Source organism: Ictidomys tridecemlineatus, chromosome 10 (assembly GCF_052094955.1).
Source record: "Ictidomys tridecemlineatus isolate mIctTri1 chromosome 10, mIctTri1.hap1, whole genome shotgun sequence".
In the NCBI taxonomy this organism is placed as follows: domain Eukaryota; kingdom Metazoa; phylum Chordata; class Mammalia; order Rodentia; family Sciuridae; genus Ictidomys; species Ictidomys tridecemlineatus.
In genome coordinates this window covers 52,404,449-52,432,206 of record NC_135486.1, presented here as the reverse complement: position 1 = coordinate 52,432,206, position 27,758 = coordinate 52,404,449, and the positions used below count along the sequence as shown (strand labels likewise).

The window sequence follows — 27,758 nt, the reverse complement described above, 5'->3', positions numbered from 1 at the left end:
TTCTTTTTTACTTATTTTTTATTTTTTTGGTGCTGGGGATTGAACCCTGTACATGTGAGGCAAGCACTCTACCAACTGAGCTATATCCCCAGCCCCTCTTTTTAAAAATAAACAAACAGCAAGCCTGACAAGGATAAAGCAAACGGACACATCACACACGCACCCACTTAGCACCCACATGTGGAAGGAATTCATGCTAGCAGGGGTTCCTACATGAACCTCCAGTTTTCCCCTTCACAGCCAGAATGTACCATCTGTCACCTGTCTCCTCTCAAGAAGTGACAGCAAGCTGAGGATGGTGTGTTAGAATTTACGAGGGCTGAGGCTGTAGCTCAGTCGTAAAATGTTTGCCTCGTAGGTATGAGGCACTAGGCTAGGTTCAATCCTCAGCACCACATAAAAATAAATGAAGACACTGTGTGTTCATCTACAACTAAATAAACATTTTTTAAAAAATCAATTTACTAAGCAGCTGTTCAATCCCCTTTATGCCTACACAGCATTGCAGACCAGCTCCCACGAAAGCAAAACAGTGGTACCTTTAATCTCCAAATTCCAGGGCCCACCTCCTTCAGTTCCTTCCTAGTCACAGCTGCCACCACAGCCTTGGGATGGCTGGTATAACAACCCAGTGCCAACTGCACAAGAGGCAGGAGGTGGGGGAAGAAGGGCAGAGCCCATACTAAGACACCTCCCTTGAAACAGGCTACATCCAGCCCTCTGCTGCTCCCACATCACCCAACATCCCACAGACACTGCAAATCCAACAGGTCCAAAGCTACCCTCATCACCCCACCCCGCTGTCCAGGGCTCCCCATCCTGAGGCATACCACCACCCACCACCCGCTGCTTTCCAACCCTCCTCACCTGCCCCAATCCACCTGCATGTTCCCTCCTGGGCCACGCAACAGCCTCTACCTTCAGCTCTACCCACCCCCCACTTTCTTTTCCCTCAATGCATTCCTATGCTGCTGGCCCCAACCCCAGCCCCCAGGCCTCATGGCTTCTCTTGAGATTTCTAAGAGGCTGAAAGAACCTTCCTGGCCCAGCTCCCCCTACCTCCTCTTCACACTTGCCTCGTTCCCTCCACTGAGTGTGTGTTCCAACCTATTCCTAGCCTCCATGCTCACAAGTGCGCTTACTCCCCTCATCACAGGACTGTGAGCTCAACTGTCAGCTCCTCCAGAAGCCGTCCCCTCACCCTGTATCCCATGGCATTGCAGCCACCACCATGCTCTGAATCTGCCTGTGAATCTATCCCCCTCCACGCACACTAGACTGAAAACCACAAGACAAGAATCACATCCGTTTTTCCATCTTCCCTGTCTCTCCAACATCAAGCACAGCACTGGGGCCCATAGGTGATAAATAACCTGTTAAATGAAATGAACTCAGCTGGTCTCTCCAGATTGGAGAAAGCCTGCCATCTGCAGAACTGGCTCATAGCTCTGACTCTACTTAAACTAAGCAGAACTAAGGCCTCCACAGAGCTGCCGGTCTGAGACAGTAGCCCTGGAGCTTTAGTCTCTATCAGATTTACCCAGTAGGTGTGTTTAAAACAAAAAACAAACCAAACACATAAATGCATACACACACACACACACAAACTCTCTCCCTTCTTCCCCCCCCCCCTTCCAGAGCTTCTGATTTCGTAGGTCTGGGATGGGGATGGGGAATCTGCATTTCTAGCAAGCATGCTACAACACTGCTGGTCCTCAAAACTTACTAGAACTTACTAGAACCCCAGTCCTGGAAGCAGAGGAGAGGTCAGTGCCAGAGAACAGGCAGGATCCTGTTCTCCAGAGATCCCTCCTTAAAGTCTCCACCATCTTACCTCCCTCCCTAAGTGTGGCTTTCCCCTTAAGTAGAAACCTTAAGTTGCCCTCCTTTTCCCCATTATCCCTTCAAGAACCTGAAAAAGGAAATCAGAAGTGCCTGAGCTTAAAAACAATAACCCAAAGGTTCTCAAAAGCTGCCACTTGAAGCAGACTAAGGCAAGGCCTATTTAGTGACCTTGGGGAGACACCATAAGGGGCTAGCCAATGACTTTCTGCTTCTTCCCAGCTGAAAACCATATTTTTACTTTGAGCACAGACATCTCGATTTCTACCTTGCAGGGACCCTGAAAAGTTCTCATATATCTTTTGAGATTTTTTTCCTTCTTTCTCTGAGAAAAAGGAAACACCAGTTGACTGTTTCCTGCAAGGACTCAGAAAATGAATGTGTTGGGAAATTTCCAAGCCCAAATCCATGAACTTGGATAGATCTGTCCTTTGCCTAAGCCTTTTACATTACAGACCAGGGACCATCACTCAAACCTCTCAGGCTACTCCAGGTTTCTGCCTAGTGAGATCTGGCCTCAGGGCCTCTGTCAGAAAGGTCAGAAATATCCTAAGGCTCTATCCATCTTCAAAGGCAAAAGAATACTATGAAAAGAACCCAGAGGAAGAGAAAGTGGAAAATGGCCTGTCTGCCTTGCCAGCCCCAGCCAGGCCTGGTGAGTCCATGCTTCATGATGAAGACAGGCCTCTGGCAGTCGCACTCCACCTCCCCCATGCCCCACACCAGAAACCCCCTGTCCCCATCTCCTCCCCAGGCCATCCTGACTGATAACAATCCAAGAATCCTCCCCCAGCCACTCAAATTGCATTACCTTAAAAATGGATGTATGTAATTATTTCAAGTACAAGAATGTAAATCTCCACATGGTCTAAGATGCATTAGTTGAATACTGGTACATCCACAGGTACCGCCATTTAAATGACACTGGGAAAGGTACTTATGGAAATAAGAAAGCATAATACATGTCCCCACATGAAAAAAAGGTCACAAAACAATAAAACATTAAAAGCATGTGGTTTTCTCTGAGTGGTAGGACAACAGATTCATTTGAAATTATTTATTTCCTTAATAGTTTATAAAATTTTCTACAGAAAATTTATGCTTTACCTTTGCAATATTAAAATTATATAAAAAATAATCTTATATATATTCTGTTTATTTTTTTTAAAAAAAGCAAGTATACAAATTGAAATTTAAAAAAAACTTTCCCACATCCCTCTAGTGCTTGTTCAGGGCAGAACTGGCAGAAGGTGAAGGTGACAGATCAGAATGCTATAAATAATGTCTCTACATGCCCCTGGTTAGCCACTGTCCATCAGAAGACAACTGCCCCTGACAGACTGACAGGCAGATGGAACATGGTCATCCCACTTTGGGGAATGAGGGTCAACTTCCCTTCTCAGAAATGGTGTGAAAACCACTTGATACAGCCCTCCCCTAATACTGGCCCAAGTGCTAAAAGACAGAATAATCAATGGGTGCTTACACTTTCTCCAAAAAAAAAAAATCCAGAATTAAGTATTGTGTACAATAATCACATTTGCTGAACCAGAAATAAAGTCAGGTAACATTACTAGCATCCTTTTAGGCAGAAAGAGGGCAAACCAGGGTCCTAGAGCCATATCTGGCCCTGCTGCCTATTTTTGTAAACAAAGTTCTATTAGAACACACCCAGCACATTCGTTTATATATTGACTATGTTCATTCATTCACCTGTGTGTCTATGACTGCTGGGTTTGTTTGTTTGTTTTGTTTGTTTGAGTTTTTTGTTGTTTTGCTTTTGCTACAATAGGAGAGTGGAATAGTTGCCAGAGAGAACTAAAGTCTACAAAATCCCAAATATTCACTATCAGGTCCTTAAAGACAAAATAAGTCAACTCCTAACACAAGAGTGTAAACTATAACCACAATTATCCCAGGAAATCTGGACCTTTATTTTTTATTTATTTATATATGGTGCTGAGAATCAAATCCAGTGCCTCACACATGCTAGACAAGCACTCACTCTTCCACTGCGCCACAGCTCCAGCTCCATCCCTGGAAATCTGGAAGTCACTCCAGTCATATTGGAGCAACTACAGTTATCACGCAGGCTGGTATTGGAGCAAAGATCCCCTTTTAAGCTCTGCTCCTGACCCCAAGAAACAGGCTCACCCCACTATAGCCTAAGGCCCCAGGCTAGACCAGCTTTTTCTGGGTTATCTATGGTAAAGTGGCCCCTAATTGCTGCTTATAAAGGGGTCATGCTGCAGGGGTTGTAGCTCAGTGGCAGAGCACTCACCTCGCATGTGTGAGGCACTGGGTTCAATCCTAAGCACCACATAATAAATAAATTAATTAAATAAAGGCATTCTGTCCATTTACAACTAGTCCCCCCCAAAAAAATTTTTTTAATAAGGGGGTCATGCCTGGGGTGTGTGAGGGGGTGCTGGGTGCCAACTTCCTGAACATCTCTTCTCCTTCCTCTTGCCACTTCAGGGGACTCCCAGCCATAACTGAGACTACCTGCATTCCCTCCTCTCATCTTAACAGACAAGTGCCATTGTCAGTCCACAGTTTGAGCTCATATAAATTCATCTACCATGTAATCATCCCTTCTTTCCTATGCTTTCATAGAATTCTTAACAAGAGCCCCTGGCTGGGCAAGCGCTGGGTATGGGCACATCCATGAAACGTGGGGCGTTGGCTAGAAGAGACACACAAGCAGACGGGCAGACAGATGGGAGGCTCACTGCTGCGTCCACCCCAAGGCCTGCATAGCCGTGTCTGCAGGGCAGGAGTGGCCTCCTGGTGAGCCACACTGGCTGATCTGTCTGCTGTGGATGAGAGGTTGGTACACAGGGCTGCTCAGCATGGTCAACACATGGTCACCACAGCCTTTTGGATGGCCTGTGGAGTCCTGCCTTGGAAGGAAAGGAGTTTCTGGACCTCAAATTGTCTTCTATAAAGACTTCATGTTCCCTTGAAGTTGCTTCCAGATACTGGGCTTTTTCTTAAAAGTCCTTGAAAATTATATACTCTTTTTTTTTTTTTTTTGGACCCAGGGTTTGAACTCAGGGGCACTCGACCACTGAGATACTCCCCAGCCCTATTTTATCTTTTAAAATACACTGAGTTGTTAGTGCTTTGCTAAGTTGCTGAGGCTGGCTTTGAACTCCCAATCTTCCTGCCTCAGTCTCCCGAGCTGCTTGGATTACAGGTATGAGCCACTGCACCCGGCAAAAATTATATACTCTTGTGCTAACACACACAAGGGCTTGTTGAGCAGCAATTATTCAGACACTCTCCTTCAATGAATTTAATCAGTTCCCCGAATGCTTTTGTGAGAAGTAGAACCAGCACAACATGATGATGGTAACTACCACCGCTTTTCTGAGCATTTAGTACATGCTGGGCTCTGTGCTAAGTGTTCTACTTAAGCAGGGATGTGTTAACTTGATCATTTTTAAAAGGTAGGTACAGTGCCTATTTTGTAGCTGTTATGGTTTGGATCCAAGTTTCATGTGTTGAAAGCCTGGTCCCCCAGGCAGCAATGTTCATAGGTGAAGCTTTTGGGAACTGATTGGATCATGAAGGCTCTGATCTCATCAATGGATTCTTACACTGATGTGTTCATAATTGAACGGATTATTGGGAAGTGGTGAAACTGTAGGAGGTTGGACCTAGTTAGAGGATGTAGGTCAGTGGCAATGTGCCCTGGAAGGGTATACCTTGTCCTCATCAATCTCTCACTCTGCTTCCTGATGCCAAAAGGAGAGCAGCTTTCCTCTGTGATGCCTTTCCTCACCTCCTACCATGTCTCACCTCAGGCCCAGAACAATAGAGCTAACTGACCATGGACTGAAACCTCTAAAACCATGAGCCAAAATAAATCTTTCCTCCTTTAAGTTGATTTTCTCAAGTAATTTGACACAGTGATGGAAAGCTGACCAACACAGCAGCTGAGAGAGCAAAGACAGAGAAGTTAAGAATGTGTTCAAAGTCACACAACTTGTAAAAAGTAAAGCTAGGTCCTGAATCCATTATGGCTCAGACAACTTGTTTATTAGTTTAGAGGTGTAAACAAGCAAAAGAGTATGGTTTTGAAGTCCCAGATTGCAAGCCTCCATTCTCCACACATTGGGCAATTAAGATATCCTTACCAGGGGAGGGAGGTGTAAAAGTTGCAGAAAGTGAAGTTCTACCCTCCACTGATTTCCCAGAGAGGGCCAGAATCCCAAGGCACAGCCAAGCAACAGAAAGCTGAGTGTCCTCTCCCCCTTTTTAAAAAGGGCTGGGATATAGCTCAATACAGTATTTGTCTAGCAATGTGGGGGGCCCTAGGTTTAATCCCCAGCACCAAAAACACAAAAAAAAATCCTTAGCTGATATTATTAATATTATTGCAACAAGCCAGGTGCGATGGCACACACCATAATCCCAGCTACTTGGAAGTCTAAGGCAGGAGGTCTAAAAGTTCAAGGCTGGCCTGGGCAACTTAGACAGAGACTTTTTGTCAAAAGATAATAATTTTACTTATATATAGATAAAATGTATAAATTCAACCACACAGACACTCTGGAATGGGATTCAGCCTGAACATGGATGAGATCAGCCTGGTAATCCCTTTATTTATATCCCCAGCTCCACATTCCCGGTACAGGATCCAGTCTAACTTCCAGTCTAAGTCAGGGAGGCAGGCAGGGCTCACCCTCTCTTGAGGACTCGTGTGGTTTATTTGGCACTGTGGTATGAGACAGCACTCAGCAGAGTGCTGGCAGCTGTCCTGAAGTGCCTTAGAAACGGGGCAGACATAAATACCTGCCCATGCTCCTTACAACAGGGTTGCTGAACCCAAGGAAATGTCCTTTCTGTTAGTGATCACCCTGAACCCCTCGGTATGCACAGCTACCTACATGGCAATAGCAACATCCCTTGTCTAAAGAGATTTTTACAGGAGCCACGCTGGGAAGTATCCATGCTAGCTTCATGAGCTGTTCATGAGCTGGACACAAATACACCTCTATATTGCCCCATTCCTTATCTATATGAAGAGTGAGAGGAAAGGACGGGGAGGAGAAAGATCCTCCTCCCCAGAGGGCAAGTCTGCCTTGGCCTGTCAACCATGCTCCACGGAGGCATGAGTGGGCCACATAGCCAACCTGGCTGTGGCACAGCTTCCACCCTTTGCTGGGCCAAGTGTCGGTTGTAAACACCCTAGGGAGCAAGAGTCAGCGAGTTTCTTCTCAATCTTAGAAAGATCTGAGCTGTTTGCTCAAGCACCTGTCAAACAGTAACCACCTTCAGCTTACCAGGCAACCTGTTCTTTCCTTCACCCTCCTCTGAGCCAGAATCAGTGCCAAGCAAAAATTGTGCCAGACAAAGAACAAACAGTGGGACCAACCCCAGGCTCTGGACTTTGACATTTATTTTCATATGAACAGTCCCTTGGACCTCTCATCCAGCCCAGTAGATGGTAGGGACACTGCTACCAGGTCCTCTAGCTCTGAACAATACACAGAATGGGATGAGGCTTGACAAGGAGGACCCAGGGATTCCAGGCCCAGCTCACCAACCAAGTTACACACAGGCACATCAGTTCTCCTCAGGTCTGCATGTCCTATATCCCCATGTGTAAAATATGGCACTTGACCTAGGATGGTCTCTAATTTCCAGGGATTCAGAAGAAGCCGTTTACTCCTGGAGCACAGAGAATTGACAAGGAGACAAACAGGGATAGTCCTAGAAACATGAATTTAACAGAGTCTGCAAAGGATAATGCTCAAAAGAACTAGGTATATTCTATGAATATGCCTATACTCTATGAATATACCTATATCAGGGGGAGACTCCCCAGATGTTTCAAAAAAGATGGAGAGGTAGAAAAGTGGAGTGGCCATGCTCAGTAAATAAGACTGGGAGAATCCAGTGAGTAGCACAGAGGTAGAGAGGGGAAACTCTGAGCTGTAGAGCTGCCTCCCCTCTACACATACTCTTGCTTCTATCAGGAGCAACCAGCTCCTCAAAGGATGGCAGAGGCAGGACCCTGAGACACCTATGACAGAAACTGGGTCTGGCTTTCTGTTACTCCTTCCATAGCAGACCTGTTTTCCCGAATATCCTCAAATTCCTAGTCCTTCCCACACGTTCTCCTCCCTAACCTATCTCTAAGAGCTATGTATTCTTCTGCCCTCAATTTCACCTTCCACAAAAGCCTTTCCCCCTCAAGCCCACAAACCCATTCTCAGCTCTCCTGTACCAAACAACTTCTGCTGACGTTTCTCCTTCACCGCTAACAACTCCCAAAGATGGTGCACTTGTCTCTCCTGCTCCCCAAGCTGCCCTCTGTGACAACTGATGGTCTAGGCTAGTAGGTCGCTTCATCCGGCCTCTGTCAACACCCTTCACAGAGTTTCGGGCCAGCTCCACAGACCCAAAAACTCTCCCTTGTGCACTCTCTCTGGCCTCCTCCTTCACTGTTCCATAGCATGACTGGCCCTAGGCCCTCTTGACTCCCTGCTCTGCACACTGCTGCTTCTGCCTTTCCACAGCTAGCTAAGAAAAAGGCTTGCCTCCCTCTTAAGCCAGCAGGCCCTCTTACCCACTTAAAGCAATTCTAGAACAAAAACAAGATACACACGTCTGTGCCATATAGTCTCATTCAAATCTCTCAGTTAACTACAAAGATGCTCTATGCTGGAGGGTGATGGAACTGTTTTACACCTTGATTGAGAGTGGTTATGTTACTATATGCATCCATCTAACTGTGTAGGGCTACATATTAAAAAGGGAAAATTTACCACATGCCAATTATATCTTAATAAACAAGAATAGGAAAAAAAATAGACCCACAGGTACCTCAGCTCCATAATGTCTAACACTAACATCACCATCTCCTCCAAACCTGCTCCTCCTGCTCTTTCTGTACCCTCTAAGGGTACAGTCACCATCACTTAGCTTCTCTCCTCAACTAGAAATCGCAGCCCTGTATCCACTTAGTCTATAAATTCTACCTGTATATATTCTCTTAGTCTGTGACTTGAGGTCTACATTCCCTCTGTCCTTAAGTCCTGGGATGTGCCACTATCCCTTCTCTCAAACTGTCTCCCTGGCTTCACCCCTCCCACATGTATAATTCTGGAAGAAACCGGACCCTGAGCTCCCCACTTGCACTGGCTCTCCCCAAGTCTCGACTGCTATTTAACAGGAATGCTGGAACTATTTCCAGTTGTCAGATCAAGACAACTCTTTAGCTAAATATTCCAGTCTAATTTTGCACACAGCTCTTGTTTCAACTGACAAAGATAATGACTCAGTGTCCATGGCCCTTGATGGAAAATTATCCTGCCAAGTTTTGAGCTTCCCAATAATAGATGTCTCCAAACTTCTCTTTGAGAAAGGAGAAGTGACCTCCCTTCCTAATCCTTTTCTATAGGCAACAAAGGGCACCCAAAAGACCTCGTAACTGACCAAGAAGTGTTGCAGGAAATTCCCAATATATTCCTACAGGATTAAATTAAAAACAAAGAAACAGAAATACATAGTAGATGCTTGGGATGTTTTCCTTTCCCTACTCAATAATCACTGGTTTTTTTTCAGGTTCTCTACATGTCCACTATATTGAGACTCAGATGAGGGCATAAATTCTGGGCTAAATCTAAGCAAAATGTAGACTCAGAAGTAAAGCATCTTTCTCTGCACAAAAATAAATGGCTGTCATTGATAATAATGATCAACTATAGAGGAATTCCACAAATAGTAGGTTACCATGCTGCACCATTATTAAACTCCTAGAAGGGCAGGTGGAGGGGGGGTGTACACACATGTATGTTTGAAATGCAGCCAGACACTTATTCCCTGAACACACACACCTGGCCTCCTCCCACAAGACACAGAGAACTGTGAGCAAAAAGTAAGGATGAGTAAAGCACCACCTTGGAAAAGTCGCTTATTGTTAAATGAACTGACCTCTCTGCCAACATTCAGGAAGCTTACACTTGTTAGCTCATTACTAAAAAAGTGGCCAGTGGTCACTTCATGTGCATATATTCCAGAGTCTTGCAAGATCCCCAAAGACAGAAACTACTGGTCTTCCACTTCCAGAACTCCCAACCCCACTAGTCACCACTACACATCCTTACAGACACAGTAAATGTCCATGAATTTCTACCTTCTCTCTGTTGGCAGGTTTCACCTCTGCCACCCAGTGCTCAGGTGAGGACTCCTTTAAAGCTCCATATGCACAGCTTCTACTGTTTGCTTACAGCAGGTGGCATAACACTGCCCTCTCCCTAAACCTCTCAACTACTCCTGGGCAGGTCTGAGAGAGGCCTCTGGAAGCATGAGATGATCCTTTTTAGTCTTATCTGGGTGGTTGTCAATCAAAGACAATTTTTCCCTCCAGGAGACCTTTGCAATGTCTGGAGACATTCTCAATTCTAACAACTGGTGGGACAGAGAATCACGGTGGCTACTTTGCTGGTAGATAGAAGCCAAAAATGCTGCTACACCTCCTACAATGCACAGGACCGGTCCCTCACAACAAAGAATCATGAGTCCAAAATGTCAATAGTTTGGAGGTTGAGAAACCCTATCCTAAGTGATGCACTAGCTCTAAGAAAGGTGGCCAGATTGCCATTTCACTTTTCCTTGAATCATCTGAGGTCAGGCCAATAATTTCAACAATTCTGCATTGTCTGCATACTTGCAAGGCTAAATCAAACACCTGAAACTGTCACTTCAGTCTTAAAGATGCTCCTCCTGTGAACCATCTCTCCTTTTTGTCCCTTCTCCTGAGAAGGGGCTTCCTCTCAACAGTCCTCCTGCCAGTATGACCCACCTATCCACAGCACAACTGGTAAACTGGCATCAATGCATGTTCAAATCCTTTGGCAAGGAGGTAGGCCTGGAATGCCCAGCTCCTGAGTCCTGTCACACAGATGAAGGCCCAAGTGAGCATGGACAAGTTTTCCAACAGGCTGCAAGCCCAACCCAGGCTAAGGACACACAAAGACTTTCACCCTTCAGGAATATGACATCTCTCATCCAAATGGAGAGTCCTAACACTCAGACCTGCCTCTGGAGCATTCTCCTTCACCCTACACATGGGAAAACAAGCTTAGTTTGGCAGAAAGAGATGTTCCCACTGTGCATGAATGAAAATGAACCAGGGAAAGTCTAGCTTAGGAAATTTAGCCCAGACCACTAATAATATTTTCCAGTGCCTGGAAAAATAGGAGGAAGGATCAAAGTAAAGCAAATGGAGGAAAGAACTAACAAGGTTCTCAAGTTCACCCCAAACCCTCACCTGTGAAACCCAACAGCTGGATCCCCTTAAGGAGATCAAAGTTCTTACAAACCTGCAGCACAAGCAGTTAGAGTTCCCAGACACACGGTAGGAGGGGACCTGGAAATTAAAACACATGTAATTATGAGAAAACGAAGCAGGGAAACTATACTGGCAACCAAGAGACACCAGCTGGAGGTGGCAGCGCCTCCCGGTTGCTGGGTCGCATTCCAGACACACGGCTTTGTGCCTTCCCCGAAACAAGGCGGGCTGGCCGAGATGGGCACGCGGGTGGGAGACCACTGCATAGCCCCTACCCTGCACCTGAAGCGCACCCAGTGCAACCCGCTACGGAGCTCAGAGACCAGAGAAACTCGCAGCAGGAACCCGCGCTGTCACCTGAGGCTGCAAGAATGGCCTGGACAGGTGGTGAGGCCAGCACTTGCCGCAGCCGGAAGGCGCCCGAGCACGCTGTAGGCCCGCGGGTGGCAGCCTTACCCGGAGGCACTAAGCTGAGATCTCGGTCACCTTCGCGCCGCTCCGTACGTGCCAACGCGGGCGCCTAACACGCGCTCGGGGTCTGTTTACCATACTCGCTGGCGCCCTATGAGGCCCCGCGTTGACTGGCCCCGCCCCCCCAAGCTACTCCCATTGGCTGTGCGGTCGTAGCCTACCGATCGCCGCACGGCGCAGGGCGGGGGAGCGTGCTCGGCCCTGCGCGCGGCCTCAGCCAATCGAAACCAAGGGCGGAGCGAGATCAGCCAATGGGATGCTACTATGGCGGGCAGAGCCCCTCCCATTTTTCTTCTCCCCCCCCCCACGGCCCCGCTGCCCTTTCCCCTAGTTAGAAAAGCGGCGTTTGTGGCCCGCGCGCTTGCGTCCTGAGTCCTGGCCTTTTCCGGCGCATCCGCACTGACTGGCCACGTGCACGTCATGTCCCGGCGAATGCTAGCTGGGGCTCCGAGCGAAAGGGCCTGGAAGAGTAAGCGAGAGGCACGGCAGGCAACTGCTAGGGGCACGGTGCACTTTGAGGAGCCGGCGAGCTTTGCACCTTTTCCCATCTTTGTATGGAGAGGGCCTCTTACCGATTTCCATAAAAAGCACTCTGGGAAGGAGAAAGCGAGGCAGCCAAAGCAGAACGCACTTCCACCTCTAGTGTCCTGGCCCTCCTACTTTATCCAGCTTTCTTCTTAGGCTAATTGTGTTTACTTTGTGAGAGCACTGTTCTCAAAACAGCCTTTGCTGGGACGGAATTTAGAGCTGAGGCACCTGGTCTCCTCCTCCCTGATGACTAGAGGCACGGCTCTCCTGTCAGCTGGGGACAGGCCAACAGGTGGAAGGAGCTAAGTCCGGAGGAGAGCGCCTGCGGCCCCTTCAGTCAGTGGGTGGCACATCAGAGCTGCCACTTGAAGAACACAGAGAAGATACGTTTGGACCAGGGTCCATACCTTGGCTCCCTTTCACCACACAGGAGAAAAAGACCAGCCAAGCCTCAAGGCCTTCTCAGGGTGCTCACCTCTCCCTACTACACTAATTGTTCTTTATATTGCCTGTGGCCTTCCAAGTGTTCCCATCTAGTGACCCCCACACTAGGATTCATCCACCCCTGTATCTTACCACTCTACCCCCTCAGACTGCAATAGCAACAGGTTGTGATTTTCAACAACTCTGCTTCTGCTGATTGAAGTGGGGGGAAAATGTGATGCGTTGGTTCCACAAATGAGGGAAAAAGAACTACTTGGCTGCTTCCTCCCAATTCAGTCGCATTCTACCAGAAATGCTAGGGCCAATTTCTCTCCTGAAGTATCTGAAAACAAGCATAACCCACCACCACAAATATAAGTTTTATTTTCAAGGACAACCAGTCTAGTTTACTAGAGAAATGCTCCTCAGTTAGTCTTTGAAAAGAACACATCTTTGTTAGGTTAATACCTACTCCTTGAGAAATAATGACTTCTGCTCTATTATGGTAAATCACATTTCTTTTTCCTACCCTATTTTTTTTTTATTATTTTGGCAAAGCATTCCCCAATCCTGCAAGTTAAGGTTTCCTGCAAATTCTTTTTCTTTTCAAATGATATAGTGATACTGTAGTTAGGTTTTTAAGAGTCCTTACATTTGAGAGATACCAAATTACTTCAGATAAAACAATATGATGTATGGACTTAGCTTTAAAATATTACAGGACTTAGTCATGGATGGTCATGAGTTGATAATTATGGAAGGAGAGTGATGGGTACATGGGGTTTAATGAACATAATATAATATAGACTACGTATGTTTGTAATTCCACATAATAAAAATGTTTTTTAAAAGATATGTGCAAAGAAAGTCCAGACTGAAGATAACACTGATAATGACAGGTAAGGTGAACAATAAATTAATAAGTCTTTACTACTCTTCCTTGTCAGCCTCTCTGCAAGGTAGGAACAAGGATGGATCTAACTGTAGCTAATAAGAGCCACAAAACTCAAAAATAGCAAGAAAACATTTGAAGCATGGATTTCATTCACTAGATACCTCATTCTGAGCATCTGTCATTCCTTAAGCTATTAGTTAATGATCATATGCCTTTTCTTTTTAAGTACTAGGGATTAAACCCAGTGGCACTATACAACTGCTTACACCCCCAGCCCTTTTTTAAAATTTTATTTTTAGAAATTTAACCTTTATTTTGTTGTTGTTTTTTTAAATATCTTTTTAGTTGTAATGGATCTTTTTATTTTATTTATATGTGGTGCTGAGGATTGAATCCAGGGCCTCACACATGCCAGGCAAGCACTCTACCACTAAGCCATGACCCAACCCCTTGTTTTTTATTTTGAGACAGGGTCTTGCTAAGTTGCCCAGACTGGCTTTGAACTTGCAGTTCTTCTGCCTCAGCTTCCTGACATTCTGGGATTAAGGGTACTTAATCCAGCTGTACCTAGTCCAGCTGATGTCATCTTAATATTTTTTTCAAATTTATCTTAAAACTTCTAAAATTTTATATTTTTGTATTGCTGTCCTAACCGGCATAATATATTAGTACAGTATTATTCAATAAAACACTAAAATGTGCATATGCATATATACATACATATTCTCCCAATAAACAACAAAATCTGTGCCTGGGACATTTTGGTAAGGAACTTGATACTCTTAAACATTTCCTTCTAATCCCCAAATTTCTTCTTTACTAAAAAGACAGAGGAGGCCCTTAGTTTTTCCCATTCTGGTAAAACATTTTCATCAACACACAAGTCTCTTGAAATATCTCTTACTCTTCACTCACCTGCATTTCTCTACTGCCGTTTTTAACAAACTCCTGGAAGAATTATCTATATTCATTGTCTCTACTTCCTTTTCTCTGATCCTTTCAAAATCTAGCCAGGCTGCTATTGTTTGGATCTAAAATGTCCCCCAAAGGCCCACATGTTGAGGGCTTGGTCCCCAACCTGTAGCACTATTGGCAGGTGGTGGTACTTTCAAGAGGTAAGACCTAGCAGGAGGAAGTTAGGTCATCTGAGTGTGTCCGTGAAGGGTATACCTGGACCCTAGCCACTTCCTCCCTTTCCTTTCCTTCTTCCTCGTCTTCTCCCTCTCCCTCCTTCCCAGCTGCCATGAGGTAAGCAATTTCCCCTGCCACCTGCTGTCTCCATGAGCTAGCAAGGGAGCCCACTGACCATGAACTGAAACCATCAAAAACTATGAGCCAAAATAAAGCTTTCCTCCTCTGAAATTGATCATATCAAGTATTTTGTCACAGTAATGAAAAGCTACAACAGGTTTTGCCTCTCTCATCCCCCTAAAACTGCTCACTGGTGACTTTTCATGTTGCCAAATCAAATGGTCAATTCTCAGGTCTTAAACTATCACCAACATTTTAAAAATAATATTATCTATTTTGATCTGTTCCTTTTGATTGATCACCTGATAAGAAAGCAGTATTTATTTACCTGAGTTTTATCTTTTAGATTTCACATACTTGAAGTAGTTCCTAAAACATTAAAAATATAATTGCATGGCCAATTATAAATAATATAAAAAGAAGTAGAATATATAATCTGTGTACTTTCATTATTTTGACTTTAATGTTATACATTCTTGGCAAGCACTTATCTATATGAAATGAACCTTTGAATGGAACACAAATGTGATCATCATTAATACAATTCAAAAATCCATACAGAGTAATTAAAGCAACCTAAATCACCCTTGATTCTGTTTCTATTTATCAGAAGTGTCTTTATATTGTTACTAGCTGAGCTTCTCCTTTATGGTTTCCCGTGTCCCTGTCAAATAATTGCTTCAGAACCAGAACAATGGGAATTCTGTGAGGTCTTCTTGATTGCTCCCATCTCCTATGGGAAATAAAGTATGCCATCCTATTATACAGGCATCAGCATTCAAAAGTACAATCATTGCTTTCACATATTTTCCCCACAAGACTGTACACTCCCTGAAGATGGGCATGACTCAGCACATACAGTATGGTTCTTACAAGGTTTCAGAGGTGGCAGTTTACAGACAGCTGACTCCATTGCTCTGTGAGAGAAGTGAGGCAGAACATCATGGCAGAAGAAAGCAGCTCAGGCTGTCGAACCAGGAAGCAGAGACCATCACAGTTCATCACTCCTTCCTTCTTTCTCATTAATTAACATAGCAGTATAGTTTGGATTGACACTAACTTAATTTCAATTAGACATTAAAACTTCACACTTTTATAGCTCCATTCTCTACCCTCTTTTGTAATGTCACACAAACTCATTTTTATTCATTGTTTGCCCATCACCATAAGTTTATAATTATTGTCTTATGTAGTTATTATTATTTTTTTATTGGTATCAGGGATTGAACCCAGGGGCACTGGACCACTGAACCACATCTCCAGCCCTTTTTTGAATTTTATGTACAGGCAGGGTCTCATTGAGTTGCTTGTGCCTTGCCATTGCTGAGGCTGGCTTTGAACTTGAAATCCTCCTGCCTCAGCCACTTGAGCTGCTAGGATTATGGGTATGCACCACCGCGCCCAGTTATTTTTAAAAAGAGGTAAAAAAATATATAAAGAAAACATATATTTATACTGCCTTTTATATTCAACCTATGAAGTTTCCTTTACCAAACTCCTTTGTTTCATATGGAATTTTAGTTGCTGTTTCATTTAAGCCTGAGGGCATCCTTTATTTCTTATAGGGAAGATATGTTAGTGATTAATTCTCTCAACTTTTGTTTATATGGGAATGTCTTAATTTCTCCTTCATTTCTGAAGTATGGTTCTTCTGGATATAGAATGTTTAGTTGACATTTTGTTTTTCTTCACTTTAAATATGTCATGTCACAGCCTTCTAGCCTCCTCTTTTGACAGTATGGTTATGATGTTGTCTAGTTGTAAAGCTGTCTGGGTTTACTTTATTTGGAGGTATGTACTTCTTAAACAAGAAGATTAATGTTTTCATCAAAATTGGGAAGATCTCTGCCATTATTTCTTCAAATAAATTGTGTGTGTGTGTGTGTGTGTGTGTGTGTGTCACTGCTAGGGATCAAACACAGGGTCTCATGCATTCTCTGCAAGTATTTCTACCCCTAAGCCCTCTTCAAATATTCTTTTTATACCTTTTTCTCCTTCTGAGATTCACATTATAGGTATGTTGTACTCAGACTTCTGAGACCTTGTTCATTTTTCTTCATTCTTTTCCCTCTGTTTCTTTAATAATTGACCTGTTTTCAATTGGGCTGATTTTTTTTCTCCAGCCTGCTCAAATGTGCTGTTGAGCCCCACTAATGAATTTTCCATTTTGATAACTGTATTTTTCAACTCCAGAACATTTGTAATTATTTTTATAATTTCTATGTTTTTATTAGTAATAATGTGAGACATTATTCTCAGACTTTAATTTTCTTTAGCTTCATTTAGCTCTTTGAATATATTTAAAACAGCTGATTTAAAGTCTTTGTCCAGTGAGTCCAATGTCTGGAACATTGTTTATGTCTCTATTAATTCATTTTTTTTACCTTGGGTATATGTCACACTTTTTGGTATATTTACATGTTATAATTTTTGCTGAAAATTGGACATATTAAATAACATAATGTGATATCTATAGAAATCATATTCTTCTCCCTTCCCAGGGTCTATAGTTGCTACTTGTTATAGTTCTTCTTTGTTTAATGACTTTTCTAAATTAAATTGTAAAGCCTGTATGTTTTGTTGTATGTGGCCACCGAAATCTGTACTCACCCTAATACTCAGCTAATAATAAGACACAGATTTCCTTAAATGCCTGGAACCAATAAATCAACCAGTTCAGTCTCTATGTGTGCCTTGGAGCATGACTTCAACACTCAGCCAGCCAGTTGACAGCTCTGCCTTAAGCTAACTTTCAGCTTGAAAAGAATCTCAAGATCTTTCAAAAGTGAGCTACTAGGGCCTCCTCGGGTCTTTCCTGAACATGTGGACATCTCATTTCCCACCAATTCATGTAAGGTCTTTGGTTAGTCTATTGTTTACCCCAACTATTCTCCACTACCACTGGCAGCTGCAGAGTTAAAAATCATACCTGTAATTTTTTTTCCATAAATTCTCCCTTGGAAAAAGGCTTTTTAATGCCAGATTCATGAGACCCCAATAGACCTCCAGGAGATGAATCCGATGCAATCACACAAGAGTCTTTATTGCAAGCTCGAGCCTGGACTCACAACCATTCCTGATGCAGCGGTCCCAGGGAGTGAGTCCTGGTCCTTGGTTCAGTGAGATTTTATAGGCTTTGGGGGATACTCTATGCGTCACAGCATCACACAGCAAATCATTCCATACCTCGGGAAAATCAAACAACTCTTAACATTGATTAGCACATTCAGTGGTGGAAACAAGTTGGGTAGGGGTGATTGGTTAGTACAAGAGGGGGATTCCTTTGAACTGATTGGTTTAGGCCACGAGGGGTGCTAAACTACATGGTTTCCCAACATGTTATCAACCACCATAAACTACTTGGGGGTCATCTGGCATCCCAGGTATTTTTCCTGTCTCATGCTGATTGGTAGTTGCTAGGGGGTTGCTATGGGTCTTCACCTAGCCTAACTGAGTCAGGGACACCTGGCGCCACAGATCTCTCCTGTTATTTTCAGACAAACAACTCAGCAGGGTGGGTATGTGCTTCAGCAGGGTGGGTATGTGCTTAAGGAGTGCTCTGTGGGTTTTTCCCAGGACAAGGATCATGCCCCCTTCCTTAGGACAGGCCTTGAGGTAGAAGATGATTTCTCAAAAATGGAGTCACATCAGTTTCTCAGCTTTTCACAATGCGGGAGCTTAAGCCATGTCAAAGAGAGGCATCTTTGTAAGAGATCTCCCAGGGAACCACCACACAGGTAAAATAATGACAATTTTCTGAGAATGAGAAAGATTTTTTTTCAGCTCTATTCTGCTCCCTCCCGTGGCAGCCAAGTGGTACCAGGAACACAGACTTATTTTCCGAGGCTACCACATATCTGAAGAGAGAGGAACAAGACTAGAGCAAGCTGAAACACTGCAAAGCTTACTGTTGTTAATGAGATTCAGCCATTTTTCTGCCATCAGTTCTTTCCACGCGGCTGCAAAGACTGTGGTGAGTTTGCAGAATTTTGAAGAAAAGTATGTTCTCACCATTTTTGCCAGTTTCCTCATTGTTTTTGTGGAGGACAGAATTTTTCAAAGAATTTGCCATTTAGACTGACATCATCCCTTTTCTTTATTGATACGGCTATTTGACTTGGCCTCTGGGACATTATACTCTCCTGCTTTTCCCTCTAAGAACCAGTCATTTTTTCCATTACTCAGACCAAAACTTTTGCATCCTCCTTGACTCCTCTGTTCTGTCATACCTCACATCAAATCTGTGGGCAACTTCTTCCAATCCATCTTCAAATGCCTCCTGAGTCAGCATCACCACTGCCCTAGGATATGTCAACATCATCTACCATCTGAATTATTTCAATAGTCAACTAAGTAGTCTATTCCCACACATCTTCCTACAGTGATCCTTTGTTTTAAAGCAAAAGTCAGATCATGGCATTTCTAAACTCACACCCCAGTGCTGACTTCTCATCTCACTCAGAATAAAAGGCGAAATTTTTACATTGCTCCATAAGACAACATGACCTTATCCAGGTGTCTTCCAGGTGTTATTTTTCAAATGCAGCCTCCCTCTCCCACTTTATTCCACAAAGAAAAACCTCCCGGCAATGTTCTAACATGTCAATAAGAGTCGCAGCTCAAAGATTGTACACTTGCTCTTCCCTCAGATGTCCTCATGGTTCACTCACACTTTGGATAGGTACATCACAAAATGTCACCTTATCATCCTACTGAAACAGGGCCCATCTGGTCCCTTATTCTGTTTTTTTTTTTTTTGTTTGTTTGTTTGTTTTAGAGAGAGAGAGAATTTTTAATATCTATTTTTTAGTTTTCAGTGGACACAACATCTTTGTATGTGGTGCTGAGGATTGAACCCGGGCCGCACGCTACTGCTTGAGCCACATCCCCAGCCCCCCTTATTCTGGTCTTAAAACAACTCCCCACTCCCTTATTTAGTTTATTTTTCATTACCTAATGTATTATCTATTTGTTTATCACATGTCTCTCCCAATGAGAGCAAAAACTATTTCTTTGGTTCAAGACTAAATCCTCTGAGCCTAGAACAGTCACTGGCAAACAGTGCTCAATAAACACTATGGTTAAGAACATGGAAAATGGAGTGATACCCTCTGGGTTAGAATCACAGCTCTGCTAATTACCAACTGGCCCTGTCCAACTTAAATTTTCTGTTCCTCAGTTTCTATCTCTATAACAGTAATACCTATGTCTAACAGGACTGTTGAGAATTAAACAAGTAACTTTTTGCAAAGTGCTTAAGATGGTACCTGTAACATAGAACACTTTGTATAATTTTAGTTATTTTTCCTTAATAAATAAACCCATATTATAATATATATATATGTATTCAGAAAGACATTGTATTACTATCTATATTTTACTAAATTAACATGCATACACATGAAAATAACTTACAGATGTTGAAATTTAAAAGTTATATTTAAAAAGGATCAATATTCTCCATAATTTCATCTGATTCATTAGCTATCATGCTTCAAGTGCCTTTAGATCACCCTTGTGTTACTAATACATAGATATAAGGAATGCAGGATTTTCACATTGTACGTGTCTAAAATCAACTAGTTTACTTCAATAATTTCCTCTTTTATTTCTAAATAAGTCAAAGTATAATCTCAGTGCATAATACTTGGTAAATCAATTTATTATGTGCTGCTTGCAATATTTTCTCTTTCAGATTATATTTAAAGTAGAACAGCTTGATTTTTCCATAGAAGTTGAAAGATCACAACTTTCAAATCTAGAGAAAACTCCTGAGGTACTTTTATAATTTATAATTTTCATGTACCACATTACCTAGTTGTGAACAATGTCAGTATTCCTTTTGATTCCTGGACCCTTCGGGGTATTGCTTAACACATAGTTAAGAATAAAACAAGTTACAACTGCATAGTGAGCAGAGCCACCAGCACAGGAGGATTTGTTTCCAAGCAGGAAGATGCTGAGTAACGGAGTCATGACCTGGACACCTGCTGTCCATGGCTGCCTCGTGTGCCCAGCCCAAACCCCAGGGGCTGTCATCAGAGGGTAATTGTTTAATAGCTCTTTTATTTGCTGAGTAAATAAGGTAGTATAACAAAGTAGGAATTAAAACAGATTCTAAGCTGGGCATGGTGGCCCACGCCTGTAATCCCAGGGACTCAGGAGCCTTGAGGCAGAAGGATTACAAATTCAAGATCAGAGTCACAACAACTTAACAATTCCCTAAGCAATTGAGTGAGACTCTGTCTCAAAATCAAAAAAATTAAAAGGGCTGGAGATGTGCTCAGTGATAAATTGTCCCTGGGTTCAATTTCCAGTAACACACACACACACACACACACACACACACACACACACACACACACGAAACAGATTCTAGGACTAGGGTTTGGTAGAGAACTTACCTGGCATAAAGGAGACCATGGGTTCCATCCCCCGCATCAAATAAACAAACAAAATACCCAGCTTCCATCACTGTTTTAAATATAGATGAATTTCCCATTCTACCTTCACAACCACAGTTTGGGCAATGCCAGATTGAGGGATCATGGAACTCCCCCTTCCCTTAACACTTTTTCCTACTTAAAAAAGAAAAAAAAAACCCTTTTGAACATTTTAATTAATTGATTTCAGTCTTTCATTAGGTAATACATTCACTTGATTATTTTAAAAAATCTATTTTTAAAAGGTTTGCAATGTAAAATCTCCCCTGAATTTCATTTGTCTCCTATCCACTTCTCAGCCCCAAATCCCCCCACACCCATACCCTTCCATACAAACATGACCACTGCTAAGTATCTTTTCAAAGTGTCCTTATACAGGTACAAGCAAATACAAACCTACACTACTTTTATAGCCATGGCCATATTATGTGTCTGTTCTTCTTTTTTCATTTAACAATACCAGCTTGAAGCTCTTTCCAAATCAGTGCAAAAAAGCATCCTCATCATTTTTTCTCAGTGTTGCAGTATATGGATGAATCCTAATTTAGTTTACCAGTCTCCTGGCAGGCAGACTGTTTCTATTCTTTTGCTATTACAAACAGTGCTGTAGTGAATAATCCTATTTTCAAAATGTGATTAATTTGGACCTAAGTGGTGCTGGGTCGGTGAACCGAGAGGGGTGCCAGGATTGAGCCCAAGTGCTCCCGCTGTGCTCAGGCCTGAGACATATGACTCACTGGCTCCAAGATTAGTCACCCATCCCCAAGCACTCAGTGCTGAAAATGCAAGGCCAACAGATCATGTCAGGGACCCCAGGAGTTCACATGCCACAATTTGAAGAAGACAACCAAACTTGAGGAAGAGCCAACCCCATCCTTAAGAGAATGATGTAAAGGAATTCCCAACCCTGTTGAACCAAGGCAAGACTAATTACTGTAATTAGCTGACTGTACAATTAGAAGTGATTAAGCACATTACAGAAGAGGCTCAGCTCCCACAACTGGAAACATCCCAGCTGAGCCCATTAACAAGACCTGTGGTTTCTCTTCCTGTTTACTTACCCTGTGCATGGAGCGTGTCTGCCATCTCAAGAGTCTATTGTTTTTTTTTTTCTTTCAGAATAATTTCTTTTCAACATGCTGTAGCAGAAGGACATTAGCCACATGTGTCAGAATCATTGGTTTAAATTTTCTGTTTACATTGAGATGTAATTTACATACAGCAAAATGCACAGATCTTCAGTCTACAATGCATACATTTTTACAAATGAAAACATCATGTAACCAACACCAATTGATCTGTAGTCATTCTGGGGATGTAGCACAGTGGTGGAGTACTTGCCCAGCATGCGTGAGGCCTTGAGTTCTATCCCCAGCTTGGGGGTTAAGGGGAAAGAGAAATTTTATGCCTCCAAAAAAATTCCTTTATGTTCCTCTTTTCAAGCACCATCCACTCACCACAGGCAACTGTTCTGACTCGATATGGATTTTGTGAAGGGAAAATAGCTGATTATATGACATGAATTAGGAAGTAGCAATTGAATTGAAAAGAGCCTATGATTCATTCTCACATCTTTCAATTCTGCAGGGTGTGGGGGAAGCCATCCCAGTTGTTGAATACATGTTTCACTTTGTTCTCCTTCAGACAGTCGTGGGATACTTTTTATAAAGAGCTTTGTTTGCTTTAAGATAATTTTTGAAGTAATTTTCAGATTTGGGCCTAAAATTTACAAGCTAGAAAGGCGGCAGACATTCTAGAGGCTGGAAACCTTAAGCTGAGCCCAATTCTGGGTCTATCTCTTGCCCACTTTTTTTTTTTAATATTTATTTTTTTAGGCGTAATGGACACAGCACAATGCCTTTATTTCTATGTGGTGCTGAGAATCGAACCCAAATCCCGCCCGTGTTGGGGGGGCGCTCTATCACTGAGCCACAATCCCAGCCCCTCTTACCCACTTATTTGTGAGATATTCAGAGCCAGGGTTACAAGAGCAAGGCTGGGCAGGGCAGTTTAGAAAAGAGAGGTGCTATGTGTATGAAACACAGTGGGGCTTAGTCAGGGCCTTCTGTGGGCAGAAAAGCCATCAAGGCAGGGTCAGACTAGCTGCAAGGGAAAAAGATGTCAATGTATATGTGAAGACCAATTAAGGACACAAGTTTTGCCAATATCCAAGGAGGTTAAACGTCAATGTGAACTTGCAATAAAAGAACGCAGGAGGGCTGGCTCCCTTGGGTGAAGTAAGCGATCCTGGAAAAGATTAAGAGGCATGAACCTACGAGTTCAAGAGCAGAATGTCACTCTGGTGTTGAACTTTGAGTTTTCTTTTCTTTCTTTGAGTCAATGAGAAAGGCATCTGACAGCCCCTGGTCATGGTAAGGCACTTGGGGTAGGTGCCCTCACCCCAAGAACCTCAAGTGTGTGTGAGGAGCCAGGAAAGGGTAGCAAGGGGAAGTCCACAGAAGGGAAGGCGGGTTGTGGTATTGTTTAGGGAAGGGGATCTCCCTGCCTCCGAGTGCTATGGATCCCAGGAAAAGATAAGAGTTCTACATCCACAGGATACCCCAAACTACCTGTTACCCAGAGTCCCTAGTGACTCAGTGGTTGGGGGGACTGGGAATTTACCTGAAGTGTAGAGTTCTCAGATTGGAGCTCTGAACCACCATGGATGAGGAACACACTAGACACAAGTGGAATCATCCTCCCTGAGGAGCCACAGAGACCTGGGGACTTGTGTCAGCCAGTAGACTGAAAGGACCAATGGCCTCTGCTGCAAGTGAAAGTCAGACTGATTCCAGTCTCTACTTTGTGTACAATTTGGATCTGGGAAAAATTGAAGGTGCAGGAGCCCCATGAAGGAACAGACTGAGCTTTCTGCTATTCAGGCAAATGGGGGCCTAAGTCAATTTTCATGGGGAAAAATAAAGACTCCATTATCTTGCAACCTGACGTGGTTCATTCTAGCAACAACTTCTAGAACTTGTGCTAAGGGATGCCACCTCTGTTCAATTCTCCCTTGTTTTGTGGTACTGAGGTTTGACCCAAGAGCACTTTACCACTGAGCTGCATGCATCTCCAGCTCTTTTTATTTTTCACTTTCAGACAGGGGTCTAAGTTGCTAAGGATGGACTTACTCTTGTGATCATCCTGCCTCAGTTTCCCTACTCCTTGGAAGTACAGGTATGTGCCAGCTTTCCAACTTCCCCTTGGTTTCCTGCCTCTGGTGTGTTACTTCCTTGCCTCAAATGCCCTCCCTTCTCACCTGCAATCATTGAAATCCAATTCATTCCTTGAGAGCTAATTCTAATGTTCCTTTTATATGATGCCTCTCTGATCACCTCAACTAGAAGCAATCTGTCTTTACTTTTATAGACTTTCTTTTAGCATTTGCATGCCTTTTTCACATTATACCTAACACTGTATGGCAGTTGTCAACTTGTCTTTTTTTTTTTATCTAATAGTTGGCAAACTTCATGTCTTTATGTCTCCCAAAGTACCTGATACTTAGAAAGTATCTCATAAATAAATAAATAAATAAATCCACCAATTTTTTAAAACAACTGCAACTAAGGTATGGTAGACATTGTGAATGTCTTAATACCTCTTTTCTTCCTTCCCATTGTGTAGGTACCATCAGTTTGAGTGGTAGCTCCAGGGGGTGCCCCCCCACCCAGGGTGTAAGCCATTTTCAACCTCTTACCCAAAAGAAAGTTGTTTGAGCCTGAGCCAGTTAGCACAGGACATGCAATGGTCTGATCAGAATGAAGCTCAGTATTTCTGTGCAGTGGCTACAGGAAGCAATAGCTTCTTTGTCCCTAGACTCATTGGAGCACAAGTTGCTGTTCACAGCCATATAGCAATCTAGCCCACAAAGGAGTACAGGCAGAGAGAGTCAGAGAAAGAAATGGAGCTGCAGCCCTGATTAAAACATATAAGAAGCGTCCCCTAACACTTTACTGTTTAGTTATATGAACCATTAAAGCCTCTTTGTGTTTTCTCTTGCTGACAAACACATTCTAACCAGTGCCTTGGAAATTGTATTCATCAGTTTTGGAGGCTGAAAGTCTGAGATCCTGTGGCCCCATTGGTTTGTTCTCTGGTAAAGGTCTAATGACAGATGGATTGTGGCAGAAGTGCATGTGGGAAATGATCATATGGAAACAGGAAGCCTGAGGAGTAAGGGGTTGGGCTTATAAAAGTTCAGGGGTCCCAGGAGAGCTACCTTAATATCTTCTGAGGACGGCTCCCCCAGTTACCTAAGAGCCTCCCATTAAGCCCCTCCTCTTAAAGGTCCCACCAGCTCTCAGCACCGCCACAGTAGAGACCAAGCTCCCAACATATAAATCCTAGGGAACACACTCAAACTATATCTAAACTGTAGAAAGAAGGCAGCATTTTGGTGAGTGCTGTGGGTTCAAATGTTGTATGTAAGTGTATGCACCCACATTCACACATTTACAATATCTGAATCCTCTTAGAGAAGAACACACACCTTCAATTCCTGGGAGGGTTGTGACTTCTGCTTTTATAAAATTGTATACTTAAAACTTTTGGGTAAAAATTGCCAAGTCAAAGAACTGATGCCATTTTTTTTTTCAGCACTGAGGATTGAACTCAGGGTCTTGCACGTGTTAGATAATTGTTCTGCCACCAAGCTATAGCTCTAGACATCTTTTGACAATTTTCTTTTTTTTTTTAAAAAAAATTTTTGTGTTAAAAATGATTTTGTAATTTTAACTCGAATTAATAAGAGTATCTAAGGCTCTGGCAAGTGATAATATATTGTAAATACTTTTTCCTTTTAAAAATTAATATATTGTCGGAGGAAGGGAGGAAGAGAGGGAGAGAGGAGGCACTGGGAACTGAAATAGAGCAAATTAAATTCCATGCATTTATGATTATGTCAAAATGAACCCAACTATCATGTATAACTATAATACACTAATAAAAGCATTTTAAACATTAATATTTGATCCATTTGTTAGTATTTAAAGAAATAAAATCATCTTTTACCTTAATATGAAGTATTTTCAACATTCTCCTTAGGAGGTGAAATGGGGTTCTAATAATTGGAAGGTGATATTGACTTTTCCTGGCTCTGTTCCATGCCTTGACCTTATTTTCAACTTTGGCTTAAGATTTTGAAACCTGTTTGTTCACTTGCTTTCTTGGCAAGCACTCTGACTCCTTTCTCCAGGGACTTAGCTCCTCATGAGCTGGGACCACGTCTTGTACCTCTTTCATAACCCAGGTTCTTCCCAAGCCACATGGAGTCCAGTGTGTCCCAAAAGCTGGTGGGCAGCTCATGGAAATTTCCACAGCAGCCGCTCATCCCCAGCCCCTCGGGACCTAGCCTACAAGTCCTACCAGCCCAAGGACACTGAGCCTGGCTCTGGGTCAGCCTCTGGGTCTATTTATGACTTTTTATCTCAGGGTTTGCCTGGCATTTTGCACTCAGGAAACCTCCTCCTGTCCTCATCAGTCAACACACAAACATGTGTCCTTATCTGGACAAGAGGAGAACAGTGGGTCAGATAAACAAACTCTTCCATATGGCTGCCCCGTTGGTCCCTGTGTCTTTCTACCTTGGATTCATTCTTCTGATCTGGTGCCTAAATATTTATTTTTTTTTTTAAGAGAGAGTGAGAGAGGAGAGAGAGAGAGAGAGGAGAGAGAGAGAGAATTTTTAATATTTATTTCTTAGTTCTCGGCAGACACATCTTTGTTGTTATGTGGTGCTGAGGATCGAACCCGGGCCGCACGCATGCCAGGCGAGCACGCTACCGCTTGAGCCACATCCCCAGCCCCTGGTGCCTAAATATTTGATAGGAACAAAGAAAATCTTCTGATATCAGATAATATATCTTTAGGACAACTGATGAACCTATTCATAAACTTTTCTTCTTACATACTTCCCCTTACTAGGGAAAATCTGTCTGTCTACCAGATGGTGGAAACTTTCCTCTTCCTTTCTTCTACATATATTCCCCTGAGTTCAGACCATTGATAGAAGTAATTACTGATAAGCCCCAAGGCCCTATGGAAATTGCTCAGGGAAAAATTAAGCCTTAGAGGGACTGGGAGTGCCTGGTGTCTGGGAAGAGAGGGAATGAGGAGCTATCCTGCCTCTACCATGGTGCCACTGTTTCCTCTCCCTGGACATTGAAGAAGAAACCAAAGAACCTGAGAGCAGAGCAGAGCCTGGCCATTATACCAGGTCCCCTAGGTACATTAATCTCTTTGGGCTTTTGCATTTTAAGGGACCACAAACCTGACCTACCTACTTAGATCTTAATTTTTATTTTATGATATTATCTGTAGTATTATTTTTCAATCGCTCAGATATCAGCTGGAGCCTTTCTGAATAAAGTTGTTTCAAACTTCTATTCCGCATTTAGTGGGAGTCTAAAGTCCTCCTCAAAAGTTTGGCCAGTCCCTGGAGGGAGACCTGAGTGGAAGGTGCAAAGAGGCTTACACTGCTGTCTACTATGGCTCTGAGCCCTTGCATCTGCTGAATTTAGTGTGCAGACTATCTCACTAGCCTTGGGCTGTCCCTGTCCATTGCTTTTGTCAGCCCCTTCAGGGGAACAACTCCAAATGA

General features: G+C 43.1%; 1 protein-coding gene and 1 long non-coding RNA gene across 6 annotated transcripts in view; both read right to left on the bottom strand.

The window, feature by feature from the left end:
- Positions 1-11,759, bottom strand: part of Coq8a (coenzyme Q8A) — a 35,781-nt gene extending 24,022 nt beyond the window's left edge. Inside the window, exons 1-2 of one of the 5 annotated variants that reach the window (XM_013359201.4) lie at positions 11,606-11,759; positions 11,129-11,227 (exon numbers count right to left, since the gene is read on the bottom strand). The gene's annotated coding sequence lies outside the window, so the exon portion shown is untranslated. Of the gene's footprint in view, positions 1-11,128; positions 11,228-11,506 lie in introns of all 5 variants that reach the window. The other 4 variants (XM_005326548.5, XM_013359202.4, XM_005326549.5 and 1 more) reach the window with 4 other exon arrangements.
- A 3,399-nt stretch (positions 11,760-15,158) lies between these two features.
- Positions 15,159-26,675, bottom strand: LOC144367257 (uncharacterized). Its single transcript, XR_013426586.1, has 4 exons — positions 26,171-26,675; positions 22,222-22,299; positions 17,647-17,903; positions 15,159-15,450 (listed from the first exon to the last, which is right to left on the bottom strand). It is a non-coding gene; the product is annotated as an uncharacterized LOC144367257 (long non-coding RNA).
- Between the last annotated feature and the right edge of the window lie 1,083 nt (positions 26,676-27,758).